Here is a 21,098-nt window from a genome sequence, read left to right as displayed (position 1 = left end):
AGTCTGCTGCCGTTCTTGACTTTATTCCTTTGTATGTAATATCTTTTTATTCCCTCTGCCTGCTTTTAACATTTTTCTCTTTATCACTAATTTTCACCAATTTTCTTGATGTACCATGTGTGTGTGTGTGTGTGTGTGTGTGTGTGTGTGTGTGTGTGTGTGTTGTTTATCTTGCCTGGGCTCTGTTGAATTTCTTGGATCGATGGGTTTATATTTTCTTCAAATTTGGCGAAATTTCAGCCATTAATATTTTTCTCTTTCACCCTCCCTCTAAATTCTGAGACTACAATTACACTTATGCCCATGGTTATCATACTATAGGCAACCAGGGTGCTTTTCATCTTTTTCAATCTTTTTTCTCTCTATGCTTTTGGTTAAATTCTCACTATGTTTTCAAGTTCGCTGAGCTTTTCTCCTGAAAGAGCTAACCTGCACTTAATCCCATCTAGTAAAATTTTCGTTTCAGTTACTATATTTTTCTATCTCTGCCCGTTCCAATGTTTTCTTTTTTCTATCTTCTATTTCATTCCTCATTATGTGTACGTACGTGAGCCATATTTACAACAGCTGTTTTAAAGTACCTATCTGCTAGTTCTATCATCTCTGTCACTTCAGGGTCTATTTCTATTGGCTCCTGGTTATGGGGTTTTTCTCCTGCTCCTTTCTTCATCTAGTGATGTTTGACTGGATGCAATTCACTGTGAATTTTAAGTGGCTGAATGCTGGATTTCTTGTGTTTGTTTAAACAGTGTTGAATTTCTAGCAGACAGTTGTTACTGTGGATTAATATGATTCTTTTGAGGCTTAGTTTTCAGCTCGTTCACGGCTTGTATAGAGGAACCTTTACTCTAGGGCTCAACCTTACAGTGACCTGGTACTTTTTCACTTCTCATGAGATGTCCTTTTGGGGGCTTCATCCTGTGCATGGTTTGGTGTTCAGCAGATCCTCAGGAGCCCCCCTACGGAGATTTCAGAAATACTTTCTCTGTCCAACACCCACCTCTCTAGGAAGGTGAGATTTCAAATGAATCAGGCTTTTCTATCCTGTCTCCTTGCTACTTCCTTCCCTGCTCCATAGTAAGAGTCAGGTACTTCACTTTTAAATTTGGTTATTGAACTTTAAAAGCTGAAAGGAGAACTGATCTCCCTCTAAGAAACCTACTGAGCATACCTTCCTAGGAGAGGGGGAGGGTAGATAAAGGGTATTTATTTAGATTCTTTTTTCCTTAGGATTGAATACAAAAAAATTTACAAAAATTGAATAGAAAAAAGTATTTATTTTGTTACCCTTATTCTTAAAAATACTTGTGCTTTATTATTTGTGTGGGTAGATACCTAAGTAAAGGCTTAAAATGAAGCTCCTCTAAACCATTAAACAGCTTATTTTATGGAGAATAAAAGAAAGAGCAGATGTTTTAGGGGAGGTTGAAGAGAGGTAAGTTGGTGGTAGGAAGCAAATGTTTCCTCCAAGGCTAGGCTGTCATGAACTAAGTTGGAGTATATAGTTATCTGACAGTTGTAATAACATTAATAATCACAAACTATATCTAGAAAATTATGCAGGCTCACTACTGAAAACTGGAAAAGGCCAAAAATATAAAGATGAAAATATATGCCATCTATAAATCTATCACTTAGAAGATAACAACTGTTAATATTTGGCATGTGTCCTCACAGAGTTTTGCTAAGCATATACATACATACGTATATACACATTGGGCGGGCCAAAAGGTTCATTTTTTTCTGTAAGATGGCTCTGGTAGTACTCAGCTGTCTTTAACTTCATTGGAAACAATTTTGTTAGACTGTATGTGACAGCTGTCATACCAGAGTGCATTTAAAAAAAGACTCATCAAAACTGGTGAATTTTTGTGTAGCCATTTTGATATCAAAGATGGAAGGAAAAAAGCAACATTTTCGGTATATTATGCTTTATTATTTCAAGAAAGGTAAAAACGCAACTGAAACGCACAAAAAGATTTGTGTAGTGTACGGAAAAGGCCCTGTGACTGATCAAATGTGTCAAAAGTGGTGTGCGAAGTTTCGTGCTGGAGATTTCTCATTAGACGATGCTCCATGGTCGGGTAGACGAGTTGAAGTTGATAGCGATCAAATCGAGACATTAACTGAGAACAATCAACGTTATACCCCTGGGAGATAGCTGACATACTCTAAATATCCAAATCAAGCTTTGAAAATAATTTTCACCAGCTTGGTTATGTGAATCGCTTGGATGTTTGGGTCTCACATAAGCAAAAAAAACCTTCTTGACCATATTTCTGCATGCAATTCTCTACGTTTTGAAACATAATGAAAACGTTCCATTTTTAAAACAAACTGTGATGGGCAATGACAACTGGATACTGTACAACAATGTGGAACAGAAGAGATCGTGGGGCAAGTGAAATGAACCACTACCAACCACACCAAAGGCCGGTCTTCATCCAAAGAAGGGGATGTTGTCTATATGGTGGAATTGGAAGGGAGTCGTCCATTATGAGCTCCTTCGAGAAAACCAAACGATTAATTCCAACAAGTACCGCTTCCAATTAGACCAACTGAAAGTGGCACTCGACGAAAAGAGTCCAGAATTAGTCAACAGAAAACACATAATCTTCCATCAGGATAACACAAGACCACATGTTTTTTTGATGACCAGGCAAAAACTGTTACAGCTTGACTGGGAAGTTCTGATTCATCCACCATATCACCAGACATTGAACCTTCAGATTTCCATTTATTTCGGTCTTTACAAATTCTCTTAATGGAAAAACTTTCAATTCTCTGGAAGATTGTAAAAGGCACGTTGAACAGTTCTTTGCTCAAAAAGATAGAAAGTTTTGGGAAGATGGAATTATGAAGTTGCCTGAAAAATGGCAGAAGGTAGTGGAACAAAAGGGTGAATACATTGTTCAATAAAGCTCTTGGTGAAAATGAAAAATGTCTTTTATTTTTACTTAAAAAACTGAAGGCACTTTTTGGCCCACCCAATCTATACCTCACAGGACTGCTGTGAGGACTAAATTAGCTAAAACATATAAAGCAATTAGAACACAGTAAGCTATGTATGTGTTTACTCTCCTTATTAAGAGGAAAAACGAGTAAATAAAGGGGCTCTGAGTGGACCTGAGATCATTTCAAGACCTGAACTTTCCAACATCATCTGTATATAGCTCAAATACCTCTTTAATTTGACAGAGAGAAGTGTACTACATTTGAGAACTGCTTTTCCCTTTATTGATTATTTCATTACTGGCTTTAAAGGAGTGTGGATATATTAGTCTTCTGCCAAGGTCAGGTGTAAAAATTAGTCTAACTGCCTCAGTGCCAGAGACTGAGAAGCATGACATGTGTGCCATGATCATGTCACCTTCACCATCGAGAAGGTACCACTGGCCATCTCTCCTCCTAGGAGGATCCCTGGCTCAATTCAAAACAGGAATAACAACACAGGACATAATCCGAATGGTATGTTTTAGGTCAGCACAGCAGTTTTGTGTGAGGTCAAAATGGTAATCAAGGAGAAGGAGTCAAATATTTGAAGAAATTATAGTTGAAAACGTCCCTAATATGGGAAAGGAAATAGTCAATCAAGTCCAGGAAGCGCAGAGAGTCCCATATAAGATAAATCCAAGGAGAAACACGCTGAGACACATATTAATCAAACTTTCAAAAAATAATACAAAGAAAAAATATTAAAAGCAGCAAGGGAAAAGAAACAAGTAATATACAAGGGAATCGCCATAAGGTTAACAGCTGATTTCTCAGCAGAAACTCTGCAAGCCAGAAGGGAGTGGCAGGACATATTTAAAGTGATGAAAGAGGAAAACCTACAACCAAGACTACTCTACCCAGCAAGGATCTCATTCAGATTTGATGGAGAAATTAAAACCTTTACAGACAAGCAAAAGCTAACAGAAGTCAGCACCACCAAACCAGCTTTACAACAAATCCTAAAGGAACTTCTCTAGGCAGGAAACACAGAGAAGGAAAAGACCCACAATAACACACCCCAAACAATTAAGAAAATGGTAATAGGAACACACATATCGATAACCACCTTAAATGTAAATGGATTAAATACTCCAACCAAAAGGCACAGACTGGCTGAATGGATACAAAAACAAGACCCATATATATACTGTCTACAAGAGAACCACTTCAGACCTAAGGACACATACAGACTGAAAGTGAGGGGATGGAAAAAGATATTCCATGCAAATGGAAATCAAAAGAAAGCTGGAGTAGCAATTCTCATATCAGACAAAATAGACTTTAAAATAAATACTATTACAAGAGACAAAGAAGGATACTACATAATGATCAAGGGATCAATCCAAGAAGAAGATATAACAATTGTAAGTATTTATGCACCCCACATAGGAGCACCTCAATACATAAGGCAAATACTAACAGCCATAAAAGGGCAAATCGACAGTAACACATTCATAGTAGGGGACTTTAACACCCACTTTCACCAACGGACAGATCATCCAAAATGAAAATAAATAAGGAAACACAAGCTTTAAATGACACATTAAACAAGATGGACTTAATTGATATTTATAGGACACTCCATCCAAAAACAACAGAATACACATTTTTCTCAAGTGCTCATGGAACATTCTCCAGGATAGATCATATCTTGGGTCACAAATCAAGCCTTGGTAAATTTATGAAAATTGAAATTGTATCAAGTATCTTTTCCAACCACAACGTTATGAGACTAGATATCAATTACAGGAAAAGATCTGTAAAAAATACAAACACATGGAGGCTAAACAATACCCTACTTAATAACGAAGTGATCACTGAAGAAACCGAAGAGGAAATCAAAAAATACCTAGAAACAAATGACAACAGAGACACGACAACCCAAAACCTATGGGATGAAGCAAAAGCAGTTCTAAGAGGGAAGTTTATAGCAATACAATCCTACCTTAAGAAACAGGAAACATCCTAACCTTGCACCTAAAGCAATTAGAGAAAGAAGAACAAAAAAACCCCAAAGTTAGCAGAAGGAAAGAAATCATAAAAATCAGATCAGAAATAAATGAAAATCAAATGAAGGAAACGATAGCAAAGATCAATAAAACTAAAAGCTGGTTCTTTGAGAAGATAAACAAAATTGATAAACCATTAGCCAGATTCATCAAGAAAAAAAGGGAGAAGACTAAAATCAACAGAATTAGAAATGAAAAAGGAGAAGTAACAACTGACACTGCAGAAATACAAAAGATCGTGAGAGATTACTACGAGCAACTCTATGCCAATAAAATGGACAACCTGGAAGAAATGGACAAATTCTTAGAAATGCACAACCTTTCAAAACTGAATCAGGAAGAAACAGAAAATATGAACAGACCAATCACAAGCAGTGAAATTGAAACTGTGATTAAAAATCTTCCAACAAACAAAAGCCCAGGACAAGATGGCTTCACAGGCGAATTCTATCAAACATTTAGAGAAGAGCTAACACCTATCCTTCTCAAACTCTTCCAAAATATAGCAGAGGCAGGAACACTCCCAAACTCATTCTACGAGGCCACCATCACCCTGATACCAAAACCAGACAAGGATGTCACAAAGAAAGAAAGCTACAGGCCAATATCACTGATGAACATAGATGCAAAAATCCTCAAGAAAATACTGGCAAACAGAATCCAACAGCACATTAAAAGGATCATACACCATGATCAAGTTGGGTATATTCCAGGAATGCAAGGATTCTTCAATATATGCCAATCAATCAATGTGATACACCATATTACAAACTGAAGGAGAAAAACCATATGGTCATCTCAATACATGCAGAGAAAGCTTTTGACAAAATTCAACACCCATTTATGATAAAAACCCTGCAGAAAGTAGGCATAGAGGGAACTTTCCTCAACATAATAAAGGCCATATATGACAAGCCCACAGCAAACATCATCCTCAATGGTGAAAAACTGAAAGCATTTCCACTAAGATCAGGAACAAGACAAGGTTGCCCACTCTCACCACTCTTATTCAACATAGTTTTGGAAGTTTTAGCCACAGCAATCAGAGAAGAAAAGGAAATAAAAGGAATCCAAATCGGAAAAGAAGAAGTAAAGCTGTCACTGTTTGCAGATGACATGATCCTATACATAGAGAATCCTAAAGATGCTACCAGAAAACTACTAGAGCTAATCAATGAATTTGGTAAAGTGGCAGGATACAAAATTAATGCACAGAAATCTCTGGCATTCCTATATACTAATGATGAAAAATCTGAAAGTGAAATCAAGAAAACACTCCCATTTACCATTGCAACAAAAAGAATAAAATATCTAGGAATAAACCTACCTAAGGAGACTTTAAAAGACCTGTATGCAGAAAATTATAAGACATTGATGAAAGAAATTAAAGATGATACAAATAGATGGAGAGATATACCATGTTCTTGGATTGGAAGAATCAACATTGTGAAAATGACTCTACTACCCAAAGCAATCTATAGATTCAATGCAATCCCTATCAAACTACCACTGGCATTTTTCACAGAACTAGAACAAAAAATTTTGCAATTTGTATGGAAACACAAAAGACCCCGAATAGCCAAAGCAATCTTGAGAACGAAAAAAGGAACTGGAGGAATCAGGCTCCCTGACTTCAGACTATACTACAAAGCTACAGTTATCAAGACGGTATGGTACTGGCACAAAAACAGAAAGATCAATGGAACAGGATAGAAAGCCCAGAGATAAACCCACGCACATATGGACACCTTATCTTTAATAAAGGTGGCAGGAATGTACAGTGGAGAAAGGACAGCCTCTTCAATAAGTGGTGCTGGGAAAACTGGACAGGTACATGTAAAAGCATGAGATTAGATCACTCCCTAACACCATACACAAAAATAAGCTCAAAATGGATTAAAGACCTAAATATAAGGCCAGAAACTATCAAACTCTTAGAGGAAAACATAGGCAGAACACTCTATGACATAAATCACAGCAAGATCCTTTCTGACCCACCTCCTAGAGTAATGGAAATAAAAACAAAAATAAACAAATGGGACCTAATGAAACTTCAAAGCTTTTGCACAGCAAAGGAAACCATAAACAAGACCAAAAGACAACCCTCAGAATGGGAGAAAATATTTGCAAATGAAGCAACTGACAAAGGATTAATCTCCAAAATTTATAAGCAGCTCATGCAGCTTAATAACAAGAAAACAAACAACCCAATCCAAAAATGGGCAGAAGACCTAAATAGACATTTCTCCAAAGAAGATATACAGACTGCCAACAAACACATGAAAGAATGCTCAACATCATTAATCATTAGAGAAATGCAAATCAAAACTACAATGAGATATCATCTCACACTAGTCAGAATGGCCATCATCAAAAAATCTAGAAACAATAAATGCTGGAGAGGGTGTGGAGAAAAGGGAACACTCTTGCACTGCTGGTGGGAATGTGAATTGGTACAGCCACTATGGAGAACAGTATGGAGGTTCCTTAAAAAACTACAAATAGAACTACCATATGACCCAGCAATCCCACTAGTGGGTATATATATATCCTGAGAAAACCATAATTCAGAAATAGTCATGTACCAAAATGTTCATTACAGCTCTATTTAAAATAGCCAGGAGATGGAAACAACCTAAGTGTCCATCATTGGATGAATGGATAAAGAAGATGTGGCACATATATACAATGGAATATTACTCAGCCATAAAAAGAAATGAAATTGAGTTATTTGTAGTGAGGTGGATGGACCTAGAGTCTGTCATACAGAGTGAAGTAAGTCAGAAAGAGAAAGACAAATACCGTATGCTAACACATATATATGGAATCTAAGAAGAAAAAAATGTCATGAAGAACCTAGGGGTAAGACAGGAATAAAGACACAGATCTACTAGAGAATGGACCTGAGGATATGAGGAGGGGGAAGGGTAAGCTGTGACAAAGCGAGAGAGTGGCATGGACATATATACACTACCAAACATAAAATTGATAGCTAGTGGGAAACAGCCGCATAGCACAGGGAGATCAACTCGGTGCTTTGTGACCACCTAGAGGGGTGGGATAGGGAGGGTGGGAGAGAGGGAGATGCAAGAGAGAAGAGATATGGGAACATATGTATATGTATAACTGATTCACTTTGTTATAAAGCAGAAACTAACACACCATTGTAAAGCAATTATACTCCAATAAAGATGTAAAAATAAATAAGAAAATCTGAATAAAGCATGGACTTTAGTTAATAAAAAAAAGAAATGAATGAAAAAGAAATGAAGGAAACAATAGCAAAGATCAATAAAACTAAAAGGTGGTTCTTTGAGAAGATAAACAAAATTGATAAACCATTAGCCAGATTCATCAAGAAAAAAAGGGAGAAGACTCAAATCAATAGAATTAGAAATGAAAAAGGAGAAGTAACAACTGACACTGCAGAAATACAAAGGATCTACAAACAATAAATGCTGAAGAGGGTGTGGAGAGAAGGGAACCCTCTTGCACTGTTGGTGGGAATGTAAATTGATAAAGTCACTATGGTGAACAGTATGGAGGTTCCTTAAAAAAATAAAAATAGAACTACCATACGACCCAGCAATCCCACTACTGGGCATATACCCTGAGAAAACCATAATTCAAAAAGAGTCATGTACCACAATATTCATTGCAGCTCTATTTACAACAGCTAGGACATGGAAGCAACCTAAGTGTCCATCATCGGATGAATGGATAAAGAAGATGTGGCACATATATACAATGGAATATTACTCAGCCATAAAAATAAATGAAATTGAGTTATTTGTAGTGAGGTGGATGGACCTAGAGTCTGTCATACAGAGTGAAGTAAGTCAGAAAGAGAAAAACAAATACTGTATGTTAACACAAATATATGGAATCAAAAAAAAAAAATGGGTCTGAAGAACCTAGGGGCAGAACAGGAATAAAGACGTAGAGAATGGACTTGAGGACACGGGGAGGGGGAAGGGAAAGCTGGGACGAAGTGAGAGAGTGGCATGGACATATATACACTACCAAATGTAAAACAGATAGCTAGTGGGAAGCAGACACATAGCACAGGGACATCAGCTCGGTGCTTTGTGACCACCTAGAGGGTGGGATAGGGAGGGTAGGAGGGAGACGCAAGAGGGAGGAGATATGGGGATATATGTGTACGTACAGTTGATTCACTTTTTGATACAGCAGAAACTAACACACCATTGTAGAGCAATTATACTCCAATAAAGATTTTTTAAAAATAATAATATCCGTTAAAAAAAAAAAGAGAAGAAGAAGGAGTCAAATCTAATCTTTCCCATCGCTCTAATGGGAAAGAGGGGAGCAAAGTCAGAAGCCTGGAGAAGACAGAGAAACCAGAGAGATTCTAGGTGGAAACATGTTACAGAGTTCAGGCCTTCCTTAGAGGCAGAACGGCGTCTTCATTAGAACGCTGATTTCACATAGTGCACCAGCATATGCACGAGGGCGGGCTGGACCGGACCCTGGCGCTACAGGCACCTGTGTCAGGCTGCGGGCGATCTTTAAATGTGTCATCCTATTACTTAGGCGCTAGTTACCAGAGCAATCAAGTGTAAAGTACTTTAGTATCACAGAGTGCCTGAAAATCATTCCTTCCTATATCACTAATTCCAAGTTCCACAGTTCAGTGGTTATAAGAAACTGGAATTTGCATTAATAGACTTTCTGGGGTCTAACTAAAAGCGCTTATAACTTAAAGTTCTCTATTATTTAAATCCTATTTTTGTCTTTGCAAGAGAAGAGAAGGGAATGGCTGGATCACCATCGATGACACAGGGAAGCACAGTCAGTCCTTCTCAAAGCGCTTCTGGCATCAGAGTAGGATGAACTTTCCATTTCTAGCAAACTCTGACCAAAGGCCATTTCCAAATATCATGCTCTTTACTTCTGAGACTCAGTACACTTTTGTTTAATAACCAAAATCTATTACAGAATTTGTGTATGTGTGTATTATTTATTTTAGACCTAATATCAATCTAAATAAATTTTAAATTGAAAAATGAAAGAAAGAAAAATGCCTCCAAGGAAACGCCTTAGATGAGGACTTTGTCCACCTGAGTACCTCGATAGGAGCTCTTCTTTCACCTCAAATGCTGGGAACTTCACCTAGAAGTTCACCTTTATAATTTATGGATGAAAGCTTCCCAATACAGAGACAGGAGGAGTCGTCTGAAAAAAGAAGATTCTGAAAACGGATATAATCTCAGAGTTGGGGAGACCAGCTCTGGCGAGAAAAAACACTCTCCCCTCCCCCACTCTAGCCCATCTTCCTCTGCAACACCCCAGGAGGTAGATCAGCCTCAAGTTGACACCGTCAGTGACAAAGAACCCACTGTCCTCTGCAGCAGCCCAGTCTATTTATATGCAGATGTCACTGTTACCAACTTATTCCTTCTACTGCTTATAGAATGTTCTCTCTCCTCAGAAACCTCTCTCTCTGCAACTTCTCCCCATCAATTCTAGCAACGTCTTTCTGCAGCTCTACATCTCCAGGCCCTCTTACGCTTGAGAGCAATTCAAATTACAGAAACTTGGAACAACGAGACTGCAAAACTTCTAGGGTGACCTCTGACCTCTCCCACTACATGTGCTACAGAGCCTTAGAAATGTACTTTTCTCTCTAAATCTACCTCCACTGGCACCAGGTTAAAAGCTGAAATGGTCAGGATGAGGGAATAGGGTAGGGGGTAGGAGAGATTTAGCCAATTCTGAATGGACTTGGAGAATTTAAGGGACAGCAAGAAAGCAACTGTGGCTATAGAGCCACATGAGCACACAGAGAACGGCAGGCGAAAAGGCAGCAGGGAGAACGTGCAGGGCCTGGTAGAACGGGGTGAGGAGTTTGTCCTGAGTGTAGTGGGCAGACACTGCAGGGCTGTGAACAGGGGAAGGACCGGAACTGTTTAACATTAAAACTCAAACAAACGAAACAAAACAAAACAAAACCTACTTTCGCTGCTATATGGAGCACGGACTAGAGATAAGGAAGGCCAGCGAGGAGACTATTACTGTCATCTAGGTAACTCACAATGGTGATTATAAGTTACATTATATAATTAGACTAGAGTAGCAGTGGGGGCGATGGCAGCAAAGGCATATATTTTGAAAGGAAGACATCTAAGCCCCCATAGACTGGATGTGGGTTAAGAAGCAAAGAGAAAAGTCAAAGACGACTTCTAGGTTTTGGCCCGAGCAACCGAGTGGACCACTGAGTAAGCTGGAGGGCATGTCTGGGGAAGAGAGACCAGGCGTCCCGCTGCACATACATAAGTCTGAAATGCTTACTGGGCTTCTGAATAGAGACGTTGGATAGGCAGACGGATAGGAGCCTGGAGCTCATCGGAGAGATCAAGGCAAAGAAATAAACTGGGGGGACACACGGTATTTAAAGTGAGGGACGCATGAGATCACATGGAGAATAAGCAGCGAAGGCAACCAAGGACTGAGCCCTGAAGGACACCAACCGTCAGAGACCACGAAGAAGAGGAGACCGAGAAGGAGAGTTTGTAATCCTGCGTGCGTAATCCTGCTTTCAAGTATAAGAAGGACTGGAGATTTAGGCCACAGAAAGACATGGCTAGAACTGACGGGGAAAAGCTTCAGAGAGAGTGGTTTCTGCCCATTGTAACAAGCACTATGATGTGTAAGTTGGCAACATCCTCGTTATTCCTCAAAAAGCAACTGGGAGTATTTTATATCTACAAAGTACAAAACCCACAGCCAGACGTCATAATCTTCTTCAAAGACCACCTTTCAGAGTCACGTGCAACTCTCCTTCTGCCTCCTGGCCAGCTGACGGAGTCTGGAGAGCTCCATTTCACATGCCCGCTGCTCAGTTACCCCGTCCCTGGCCTCTGGCATGGGTCCTGGCTTCTGGATCCAAGTTCTCACCCCCACTAACAGCTTGCAGTTGCCCAGCGCCGACCAGGAGGCACGCTGAGATCACGCTCCCCAGAGCTGCCAAGAGTTCCTGGCGTCTGATCAATGAAGCACACAATGCGTGACTGTTCGGCAATTCATCAGGTGACAGAGAACAACTGACGTGCTTGGGAACCAGAGGATGAGCCAGGGCACGGCTGCGACGGGCAGCAGAGACTCCACTCCAGGCCCATTACCCCGGGGGGAGTCCGCTCTAGGTCACCCGGTATGATCAGACATCCTTTTACCCAGAAGAGTTGTTGTAATCTGAAGTTTACCGTGTGTCCACAGACTCAGGATTCCCTGGAAGCTGGCAATACCAGGTACTAAACTGTAGGTACTGCACACCGTGGCAATCGGCTCTTTCTGCCCCACACCTTCAGGGCTGCCCTGGAGACATCTGTTACCCTCCAGCCTCATGTATGATGGGAGTTCCAAACTAGCTCATAGGTGTTTGTGAAGATTAAATGAGATCACTGTAAACAAAGTGCCTGGTACATAGAAAGCACTCAGTGCCTATTAGCTACCCCCATTTATACTTTAGGTGACCATAAAGTAACAGCCAGCCAGCTGAGTGGTAAAGCATGTCTCCAGAAACAACACTTGCAAGGCTCTTCGAGCACAGAAGAATAAAAAGCTTTTTTGCTTGATTTTATGTGTGGACTATAATTTGATCAATGGAATTTCAACTTGTCCTGAAAAAATGCTCCTCCCTTTTTCTGAACTTTCCTACCAAGGTTGGCACAATTATGCTACATCACTAAGAAGTAAAGATATCAATCTCATGCCAACAGAATTTACAACACCAATTCTGAACAAATATCATCAAGCAAAACAGAACTCTCCAAGACTAACAACTATCCTGCAGAAGTCATCCAGGCCTGGGTCTGCTGTGTTAAACGCCTGTATCCTTTAAGTAGAATCTACTTCTATTTCCCTTCATGAAATTTAAGTTTAACTAAAATCACTAAAGTTGGCAGCAGCAGCAGGAGACCATTTAAAGGCCGGCAGGGCTATTTTACTTTTATTAATGACAAGTTATGTAATAGTTCAGCAAACTACGGAGCTCCCTTCTTATAGTCTTTTAATATTTATAGAAATTTAAAAGAGTTATACTGCCAGAGTTCATTTTGGAAACTGACAATTTCAATTATCTGACAGCAATCAATTATTTCAGCTCAACTACAGAAATGGCTCTTTAACGAGAGGTCAGCTGAGTCCAGCGCCTGACCTAGAAGCTCAAGTAGATGTGACTGAACAAAACCACCCTAAAAGGGTCTCAACTCCAAACCACGGAGTCACATCACTGGCCTTTTTGCCCCTAACAGTACATCAAAGAAAAGAAAAGAAAAAGAAAAAAGTGGTACACTGGGAACCGTGGAAAGGGCCTGCTTATGTTAACAGAAAGAGCAGTACTAAACTACCAAAGAACACACAAGTACCTTAAAGGAATCAAAGAGCAAGTCTGTAACCGAGCTCAAGGAGATGTTCATGGACACCAGGCCAATGTCAAGAAAATGAAATCCCACGCCTCCCATGAACTGAAAAGTGAAACCTATCATCACATATTTCCCTGCATCTCTAATGCACGGCATCTGGGTTTTTCTAAAGGTAATTAATTATTTTGAGTTTTCAAAGTATTACACAGAAAAGCTACTTCTAAACTATAATTTTCAAATAAATCTCGATTTTTTTTGGCTTTAAAGAAAAATTTTTATTTTGGAATAATTTTAGATTTACAGAAGAGTTGCAAAGATATTACCGAGTTCCTGTATTCCTTTCACCAAATTCCACCTAAAGTTAACATCTTACACTACCATGGTACATTTGTCAATACTGAGAAGCTGACATTGGTACATTTACTATTAACTAAGCTATAAACTCTACTTGGATTTCACCTGCTTTTCACTGATGTCTTTTTTCAGTTCTAAGATACAATCCAGGACACCACTTTGCATTTAACGATTTTTTTAGGGCTTTAACTTTTGAAATATGCCTAACTTGTTTCTCTTATTGACAATGTTCTCTGTATAATTATTATACAAAATAAGCCTAAAACTCCCTGGAAAATATGATTTATTGGATACCAGAGAATGTTACATTACATTCATGTAAACACGGTATTTCTACCATTTTTACTGAGGAGAAAAAGAGGTAAATCACTGAAGTAAGATATACTCCATTGTCTACTTTGTCAGGAACCTATGAGATCAAATCATTTAATGTTTCAGAAATATCTCTTCAGAAAATGCTTGTCACTTACCTATCTCCCAAGGCTCCAGTAAAGAGTCATAAGATGTATGGTAAATCCTTTTAATTTAATCCTGTAATAGAATATAAAGTATTATCATAATCATATTCAGATAATCCATTTTTATCAAATATATGTTAACAACTGTATTCCTTTCATTCCCAAATTTTAAAAATTATTGTATGATATTTTATTAAGATAACAAAAGAACTAATTTAAGGAAGAACAATACCATAAATTTATTACATGTCTTTAAAAATGTTTAAAAATGAAGGCATGCAAAATTTAATACAAGTTTTAAGATAAACAGAAAATGTTCTAGAAAGAAGGAAGTGCTACAATGAATAAAACTGACTAATAAGAATGTTTCACATTCTTTTCCACGTGCGTAATGCTGTGGAAATTACTAAGTAGTCACAAACAAGTGAATCACATTGAGGGCACAGCCTTTGTGAGGGGAAAACAGTAATCAGGAATTTGGGGTTAGGAGATTTTTGAAAAGACACGTGTCTGGTAAAGCGACCATGTGTGTCAGTTTGACTGAGACAGTCTCAACTTAGGTCCATTGTCACAGTGTCCCCACCCCCGCAATTTATTATTTGTCCTGGATTCTCCACTTTCTAGAGATTTTTTTTAACGAGAGTGTTATAATAAGCCAGAACATTTACTTCCAGGCTGTGCCCGCATCTTGGTGAGTGCTGTGAGATACACACACAGTGAATCCAATTGTCAATTTAACCTGTGGCTGAACGTGAAAGACCTCTCTCTGGATGGGCTATAACTGACACCTCGTTCTCAAAGTCAGCACCCAAACCATGGGCAGAAAAAGGAAGTGCACTTGGACAGGAGAGGCCGAGGGACAGCTAAATCCTGCAGTCTTCGGTGGAGGTGGAAAAAATATTCAAAATGCTGCTGCCCCAACTATGAGTAGCTCGAAGATACCAATTGCAGAAAAGCAGATGAAGAAGGTGTTTTATATATTATTCTATAAAGCATGACTTTTCATTTAGATCAAATCACTAGTCTTTAATCTTGCTCAGTTCTGATTACAAAGTGTCTTGTTTACATAGTTAAAATTAAGTGGCAGCTGTTATTTTGTTGGCTCTATTAGCAGAAGAAATTTACACTTAAGTCATGCCAGCTTTCTATCAGTGTCAAGAGATACCATGTGAACGGCAAAATATGACCAAAGTAGAAGCAAACACGTCCCACAATTACATCCACCAAAGATGTGACAGTCTAACAATCACAACTGACAAATATTTAAACACACACACACACACACACACACACAAAGAAACTGTCACTCATGTGACAAAGATAATGTTGAATAAAAAAAAATACTACTCCGGGCTTCCCTGGTGGCGCAGTTGTTGAGAGTCCACCTGCCGATGCGGGGGACACGGGTTCGTGCCCCGGTCCGGGAAGATCCCACATGCCGCGGAGCGGATAGGCCTGTGAGCCATGGCCGCTAGGCCTGCGCGTCCGGAGCCTGTGCTCCACAACGGGAGAGGCCACAGCAGTGAGAGGCCCGCGTACCGCAAAAAAAAAAAAAAAAAATACTACTCCAACATGGCAGTACCTGTTTTCTCTTGTTGCTACATATCTTAGAAATCTTGGAGGCTTTTAAGACTCACTTAGTAAAATCATCAATAGCATTGAAATTTTTTCAGCTGAGCACTCTAAATCTTGGCTTCATTTTGTTCAGTCAGTTGGAAATCTTTAATTCAGATTTAATTTATACAGAGAACCAGTTTTTTTACTTAGATAAGTTTATACTTTGTACCAGGATGAAATGGACTTCCAAATGCTTACAATCTAGCAGCATCTAAATTTGGTAAAATGGGGGACTTCCCTGGCAGTCCAGTGGTTAAGACTCCATGCTTCCACTGCAGGGGGCGCAGGTTCGATCCCTGGTCAGGCAACTAAGATCCCGCATGCCATGCAGTGTGGCCAAAAATAAATGAATAAAAATTTTAAAAATTAAAACAAACAAAAAAATCTGGTAAAATGTTCAGAAGACTTCTAAATAAATACAACTTATCTGACAAGCTTTCTCTTGTAAAAATGTCATTGAATAAAGGTACTCTAAATAGAGTAAAAAGACAGTACCTGTGAAAATATATGGGCTGGAATATTTCCCTGTTAAACTACTAAAAAAAAATCAAAATTTAGAATGACCTCAATTTAGTAGAATTTGCTTTGAACTTACCAGGTACCTTAGTATCTATACAGATATTATATTCTCAAATTTAAAGATTATGATTTACAGCAATTAGTAACTACTGAAAAGAATCAAGTTTCAAGTTTAGTAATCATAAAATGAAACTTTGAAGACTATAATTTTACGAAACAATTAAAAACAATACAACTGTGTTTCAAAACTACATTCCTTTCAGAAACATACAGAGACCCAGTACTACAGACAAATTATGACTAAGAAACTAAATAATGTATATGGGCTTCTACTGAGAATTCTATTTATGGTCTTTTTAAAGTTGAAAAAAATCAGTATGAAATAATTTTGTTGTGATGTTTGTTGTGATGTTTTGGGGTTTTTTTAAATATTAACATGGAAATATGTTAACGTTTTTCAGAAATAAACTTGTTTTTAAAATACAATAAAAATAAATCTGTTAGTCAACAAATAAAATTATACAATTTTATTATTTTTCAGTAATTCTTATTCTCAAAGGAATCTCAGTTTGGGCACTAAATTAAATGGTTAACCTAACCTTGGTGGTTAATTTTATGTGTCAACTTGGCTAGACTACGGTGCCCAGCTGTTTGGTCTAACACTAGTCTATGTGTCTCTGTGACAGTCCCTGTGGATGTGATTAACATTTACAATCAGTTGACTTTAAAGCAGGTTACTCTCCATAATGTGGTGGGCCTCAACCAATCAGTTGAAGGCCTTAAGAGCAAAGACTGAACTTTCCCAAGAAAGAAGCAATTCTGCCTCAAGACTGCAACACAGAAACCTGCCTGAGTTTCCAGTCTGCTGGGCTGCCCTGCAAATTTTGGACTCAAGACTACATCATCAACGTTTACCTAAAATTTGTGCCTGCTGGCCTACTCTACAAATTTCACACTTGCCAGCTCCCACAATCATGTGAGCCAGTTCCTTAACATAAAAACTAACTCTCTCTCCCTATCTATCTAGCTAGCTAGTATATCCTATTTTTCTGTCTTTCCATCCATCTATCTATAGTGCATCCACAAAAGCCGTGATAGCATACATAGATATATAGATATATCCCCTGCTAGCTGTAGTTCTCTGCACAACCTGACTAATACACTAGGTAACAGAGATTAGGAAGTATCAAGCATCTCCACCCAATGGAAGCTGCTCCCTGACAAGAGCAGAAAATGAAAGCGTTTTATTTTAGGAAGTATGCAATTACATCATTAACAGTACCTTTAAAGAAGAAGAAAAACCCAGATTTTGGGGCCATGCCTTCCTATACCGGAATGACACCACGTAACCCAACAGCCCAGCTTTTAGAGAACAAGGTTGTGTCTCTTCCTCCTTTGTAGCAGGGAGTCTGAGAAAGAGAAGGTGCTCTAAAATGTTGCTAAGCAAACATTTCATTCTGCTAAACAAACAATGTCTCAGAAGACACTGCCAGTCCTAAATGCTGTAAGGATGGTGAGAGTATAAGCAAAAGTATGCTTTTTAAGGTTTTCAGTAGTATTACTGTTGTCATTCTGAGACTATTGCATGTGTAATACGGGATAAAAATAAATGAATAATTATGGGATTTTCTAATTCTATAATCACTTGTGTCTTTGAAAAACCAGGATTCTTGGCACAGAGAAAAGGAGATACAGAAGGAAGATTCAAATACACTGTAGTCTAGAGTTTTAATTGGAAGCATCAATATGACCTTGTGAGGTATTTTATTTTATCTTAAATATGTGCATATATTTCTTAACTCTGATTACAGAAAAGGCCTACAAACAAAGGCCAATCCAGCATCATTGAGCATCCCTTAGAGACCAGAGCTTCTTAGAGAAATGGCTAATTCTAGGACTCAGGAGCCAATCTCAAAAGGCTCCCACTGGCCAAAGATGGAATAATTTGAGCTTCATTAATGATAATAACTGAAATGGATTAAAACCCATCAAACGTTTAATTCTAAGAGTTCAAAATTTTTTTAATAATTGGTCATCTTCAAGAGATGATAGAGAACCAATTAATCATTCTTAAAAACTATTAAATCAAAGAAAAAGCTCAAGAATTTATCCTGCCTTTCCTTTATGAACTGTATGACTGGGTAATACCTAAACTCTTTCAACTGCGATAGCACTCTTCAAGCCACATGCACGTCTAATGGTAAAGAGTAAAATTCTAACTGGCTAGGAGGGTATAAGCACAGCCTTTAACCAATGAGTGGCTTATCTGACCAAGGGGTAACCCTTGGGTAGTAAAGATAAAAGAAAAAACAAGAAAATAAATTTGAGTAGAGACATCCAATGTTGTCCACTGGAGGTAACAGCTTTCACACAGTCAGTTCATCCAAGTCACTAAAAATATATATAAATAACCAAGCAAACAGTATTAACCCCCATTCCCAAGGTGATCACTACACAGAGTTGCTACATGTTATTTAAAATGCCCGGTTTTCAACAAATATTGCAAAATGTGCAAAGAAGCAGCAAACCCATTTTCAGGAAAAAAAGGCAGGCAACACAAACTGATTCTAAAGGGGCCCAGATGTTAGACTTAACAGAGACAGACTTCAAATCAGCTATTCCAAATAAGTTCACAGAACTAAAGGAAACCATGGATAAAGAATTAGAGAAAAGTATAATGACAATGTTTCAGCAAATAGAGAATATCAATAAAGATAAGGAAATTACAGAAAAAAAGCAGCAAATAGAAATTTTGGAATTGTACAATAACTGAAAAAGTACAATAACTGAAATGGAAAATTCACTATAGGCGCCCAAGAGTCGACATGAACTGGAAGAAGAAAGAATCAGAGTGCTTGAAGATATATTGATAGAGATTATATACAATTTGAAGAATGGGGAGAAAAGAAGAATGAAGAAACATGAACAGAGCACCACAGAAAAAGAGAAAGGCACAGAACAAAGATTTAAATAATGGCTGAAATCTCCCCAAATTTGATGAAAAACATTAGTAATCTACACATCTAAGAAGTTCAACAAACTCCAAACCAGATAAATATAAAGAGATCCACACCCAGACAAAATATAATCAAAATGTTGAGAAGCAAAGAAAAAAATCTTGAAATCAGCAAGAGAAAAATGACTCTTCACATACAAGGAACCCCAATAAGACTGACAGCTGACTTCTCATCAGAAGCAGAGGAAACTAGGAGGTAGTAGGACTGAATATTCAAAATGCTGAAGATAAAAAACTGTGAATTAAGAATCTTACATCCAGCAAAACTATCTTTCAACCACGAAGGTGGAACCAAGACATTCCCAGAAAAACAAAAACTGAGAGAATTTGTTGCTAGGAGATCTGCTTTATAAGAAATACTGAAAAGAGTTCTTCAGGTTGAAAGCAAATGACACCAAACAGTAGTTTGAATGCACACAAAAAACAGACTGCCAAGAATTATGTACATAATTACAAAAGAGACTACCATTGCATATTTCTCCCCCTTCTCTTAACTGATTTACAGAGCAATTCAATGAAACAGTATGCATACAAGTGTACTGTTGGGCGAATAACAACATGTAAAATTTTATATATTTGATGATAGTAACACAGAGGAAGCAGATGAGAGCAAACCTGCCTTGTGCTGGAGTAGGGAAATAACACCAGATGGTAACTGAGACCCACAGAATATATGAGGTGGGTGAAAAGTAGAAAAGTTAATATAACTAACTCCATAAATATGCACCTGCTCTCCTTTCTTCTCTCAGCTTCTTTAAAAGACTTACATAAAAGAAAAACTATAATAATATATTGTTGGGTTTCTACAATATATAGACGTAATATAGATAACAGTAGTAGCAAAAAAAAAAGGAGAGAAATAGAGCTATACAGGAGAGGAGTTTCTTAATTTTGCTGAAAGTAGGTAAAAATCAGAAGTAGATTCTCTTAAGCTAAGAGCTATATTGTAAGCCCTAGAGCAAACACTAAGAAACTAATTCAAAATGTATAATTTAAAAATTATTAAAGGAGTTAAGATACCACACTGGAAGAGATTCACTTATTTCAAAAGAGGACAGTAAAAAAAAAAAAGAACAAAAGAAGGCATAAGACCTATGGAAAACAAAAAGCAAAGTGGCAGGTGTAAATCCAACCATATCAATAATATTAAATGTGAATAGACTAAACAATCCAATCAAAAGGCGGAGATTATCAGAGGGTATTTTTAAAAACCCAACTATATACTATATACTGTCTACAGGAGACGGTAGGTTCAATGATACAAATAGGTTGAAAGTAAAAGGATAGAAAGTGACACACGATGAAACAGCAACTGTAAGAAAAGCAGCCAAAATGGGCGGTAAAGCTACAAGAACAAGGGAGGAAGAAGAACTGAAAGAATAAATAAACAATTCAAAAATGATAATAGACTTCTTATCCCCTTTCAACACTAGATGGAAAAACCAGGAAAAAAACAACAGGGAAATAGAAGATTGGAATAAAAGTGTAAGCCAACTAGACCTGCCAGACATCTATACAACACTCCACCCAACAACACAAGGCCGTCTTCTCAAGTGCACATGAAACATTCTCTAAAAGAGACCATATTCTAGGCCACAAACAACCCTCAAGAATTTAAAGTGATTAAAATCATGTGACTAAAATCCATTCCACAATGGAATGCAATCAGAAATCAGTAACAGAAGGAAATTTTGGAAATTCACAAATACATGGAAATAAAACAATACACTGGTAAGTAGCCAATGAA

At 38.0% G+C, this 21,098-nt stretch overlaps 1 protein-coding gene across 5 annotated transcripts in view; it reads right to left on the bottom strand.

The window, feature by feature from the left end:
* The window catches only part of ZNF438 (zinc finger protein 438), a 175,545-nt gene that overhangs the window by 121,512 nt on the left and 32,935 nt on the right, over window positions 1-21,098 (bottom strand). For all 5 annotated transcript variants that reach the window (XM_060006351.1, XM_060006349.1, XM_060006350.1 and 2 more), the window contains exon 2: window positions 14,212-14,272. The gene's annotated coding sequence lies outside the window, so the exon portion shown is untranslated. The remainder of the gene's footprint in view (window positions 1-14,211; window positions 14,273-21,098) is intronic.

Source organism: Delphinus delphis, chromosome 2, assembly GCF_949987515.2.
Source record: "Delphinus delphis chromosome 2, mDelDel1.2, whole genome shotgun sequence".
Taxonomy (NCBI): domain Eukaryota; kingdom Metazoa; phylum Chordata; class Mammalia; order Artiodactyla; family Delphinidae; genus Delphinus; species Delphinus delphis.
The sequence above is the reverse complement of the archived record's forward strand: the minus strand, read 5'-3'. Positions and strand labels throughout refer to the sequence as shown.